A 3649-nucleotide genomic window follows, 5' to 3' on the forward strand; every position below is an offset into this window, starting at 1 on the left:
CACTGTAGTTGCTTGTGGAAAAGATCAACCAATCTCCAGGGTGCACCTTAGTCTTGCTGGAGGGGACTCATGGGAAAGACCAACTCCCTGATGGCTTAGGCAGGGATGCTGACACCAGTGCTAGGGATAAGGTTCATTTTGCAACTGACTGTGAAGCCAGCAGAAAACATCCTCTCGCTCACTCCCTGTCACCTTCCTGCCTTTCCGCAGCAGAAGCGTTTTCTGACCTAGGTCTCCAGAGCGTCCATTGTCCGCTTCCAGGCTACAGTTCTCTGGAGGCCGTCTCTTGCCTCAGAGAAATTGGGATTGCAGCTAGTCACAGAAATGCCCCATTCCCGAAACAGACAAGGCCACTTCACTTCCTAGAATTTTCTGATCCTCCGACTCCTCCTATTCTAGCAACTGGCAGAAGAGACTGGTCTGTTAGGAGCAGAGTAGCCAGTGCTGCCCCTGAAGCAGCTCGGAAGCAGAGGCAGGCAGAGGTTTAGCACACACCATGGTCACCCTCGTTGCTAAAGCCTGAGAATACTGTGTCCTGAGCCCAGGAGTTCCCTTCCATTGCCTCTCTGCTCTGATGACCCAGTCCTGGGACCCTCCTCTCAGAGGATCATCCCCATTGTCCTGGCCACCAGAGAGGCTGTGCTTGCTCAGTCCATGGCCTCAGCCCTGCTCCATTCAGAGCCTGACTAGGGTTTGTTTTGATTGGTTGATGTCCGTGCCTCACTGTTTGTTAAATATTCTGACCCGGTCACCCTGGGTCAGGGTGACTGACCTGAAGGGTGAGCAGGAGGAAATGATAAGAGCAGTTGTCTACAGGGCTTTCAGACCTCCTCCTGCCCTGAGCAGGCTTCACCCCCTCACCTCCACAGTTTGGATCCTTCTCACGGGGGCCAAGTTAATTATTGCTCAGAGAGGTCATTCTTTCAGGGCCACAGCCTAGGGGTCACCACTCAGGCCTGCCTCTAAAGTTCCCAGCTTAGGGCCATGCCCCTCCTTCCCCCTGTTTATGGACACCCAGTGACTCCTTATTACAGAACAACACAGCACCAAATCTACAACAAGATACACAGAACTCAGATGCACAGGTCAGGGTCACTCACGTTAACAATCCTCTCTCTCTCTCTCTCTCTCTCTCTCTCTCTCTCTCTCTCTGTGTGTGTGTGTGTGTGTGTGTCTGTCTGTCTGTCTGTCTGCCTGCCTGTCCATCTTCCCATTCATCTGTCTCATTGTGTGTGTGTCTGTCTGTCTGCCTGCCTGTCTGTTTGTCCATCTTCCCATTCATCTGTCTCAGTGTGTGTCTGTGTCTGTCTGTCTGTCTCTATCTCTCTGTCTCTCTCACACACACACACATACACACATACACACATTCTCTCTCTCTCTCAACTGATGCTGACACAGTACTGGAAAGCATGTTTTGGCAGACCCCTCATCCCAAAAGACACAAGTGTGCCCAAGCCACTCAGTCACAGTCCAGTGGCCCCACGCCCCCTCAGAATGACCATATTGCTTGGCAAAACCTTCGCTCTGCACACATTTCCTGCTGGTTTTACTTTTTAATGTGTATGGATGGTTCCCCTGCCTATAGCTCTGCATTACGTGCATACCTAATGCTCTTAGAAGGCAGAAGAGAGCATAGGCTCCCCCAGCACTGGAGTTGCAGATGACTGTGCCCCACCCTGTGGGTGCTTGGAATTAAACCTAGGTCCTCTGGAAGGGCAGCAAGTGCTTTTAACTCCTGAGTCACCTGAAGTGGTCTGAATGAGAATGGCTCACATAGGTTCATGTGTTTGAATGTATGGTCCCCAGTCACTAGAACGGTATGGGAAAGGTTAGGAGGTGTGGTCTTGGTAGAGGAGGTGTGCCACTGGGACTGGGCTTTGACGTTTCTTTCTTTCTGGTGTATGCTTTTTAATTTAATTTAATTTGGGAGACAGAGACAGGCTGATTCCTGAGTTTAGGGACAGCCTGATCTACAGAGCAAGTTCCAGGACAGCTAAGGCTACACAGAGACCCTGTCTTGAAAAACAAACAAACAAAAAACAACAATAAAAAAGCAACTTTGAGCCGGGTGTGGTGGCACATGCCTTTAATCCCAGCACTTGGGAGGCAGAGGCAGGCAGATTTCTGAGTTCGAGGCCAGCCTGGGCTACAGAGTGAGTTCCAGGACAGCCAAAGCTACACAGAGAAACCCTGTCTCGAAAACAAATAAAAAAAAAAAGCAACTTTGATCCCAACACTCACATCGATCTCAGAGTTTTAGGCCAGCCTGGTCTACAGAGCTAATTTCAGGACAGCAGAGAAACCCTGTCTCAAACAAACAAACAAGTAAGAAAAAGATTTTAAATTAGCGTTGGAGAATGTAGCTCACTTAGAGCATTTGCCAGCATATACAAAGTCTAGAGTCGACCTCCAGCCCTGTGAACGAGGCTCGCCTCTAATCCAAGCACCTGAGAGAGGAGGCAGGATAGCCAGGCGATCCAGATCATTCTCAGCTACATAGTGAGTTCAGGTCCAGCCTGGGCTACAGGAGATCACATCTCAACAAATGAATGGATAATGGATGGATGATAGATGGATGGATAGATGGATGGACAAATGATTAAGCCATTTATAGAAAGCCCCTTGATCAGGAAACACATCTCTGCTCTTGCAAGAGAAACCGCCTTTGTCAGCCACATGGGTGTGTGCTAGAGACTATGGAGAGCTAGGTGGCTCAGGTCATGGTCTAGAGGCTCAGTGAATGGCTCAGCAGTTAGGAGCACTGGCTGCTCTTCCAGAGGACTCAGGTTCAATTCCCAGCACCCACATAGCAGCTCACAACTGTCTGTAACTCCAGTTCCAGAGGATCTGACATCCTTACATAGACATACATGCAGGCAAAACACCAGTGCACATGAAATGAAAATAAATAAGTTGAAAAACTGTATAGATCTATGTCTACCCATCTTCAGATTGTTCGATGAATCTACAATCCAGGCCAACCTGCTCTGACAGCATTTGGGACTTTAACTAGACAACCACTCTTAATAGTGACCTGGCCATTCACCCTCTTCTCCCATTCACTCTCTCCTCGGCCATTCCCCACCAGCCAAGCCCTAGAAAATCAACCAAGAGAAGCAACCTTTGGGGCTGAAGAAGCCCCTCATCCCCCCACCTCCCACCAGACCTCCAGACCCTGGCCTGAGCAACCTATCTCTCCCTGCCTGGTTCCATTGCCTCCAGCACCCAGTCCCTCCCACAGTGCTGACATAGGAGGCCTCTCTTGCAAAAGCAGAGGCATGTTTCCTCCACATGACCTGATCAAGAGGATTCAGGGACTAGGTTCATCCTCTCTCTCTTTGATGCCTTTCATGAATGACCTATTAGTTAAGTGCAACACACCACAAATACTCAGGCCATTTTTCCTTTCCTCTTCCAAGGCCACCATGTATCACGGGATATTCTCCTCAATACTCAACATCAGTCTTAATCTTTCCCCTCAACTAACTTACTTCATCCTTCCACCATCCAAATAGCTTTCCCGTGTGTGTGTGTGTGTGTGGTGTGTGTGTGTGTGTGTGTGGTGTGTGTGTGTGTGTGTGGTGTGTGTGTGTGTGGTGTGTGTGTATGTGTGGTGTGTGTGTGGTGTGTGTGTGTGGTGTGTGTGTGT

Source organism: Mus caroli, chromosome 4 (genome assembly GCF_900094665.2).
Source record: "Mus caroli chromosome 4, CAROLI_EIJ_v1.1, whole genome shotgun sequence".
Classification (NCBI taxonomy): Eukaryota; Metazoa; Chordata; class Mammalia; order Rodentia; family Muridae; genus Mus; species Mus caroli.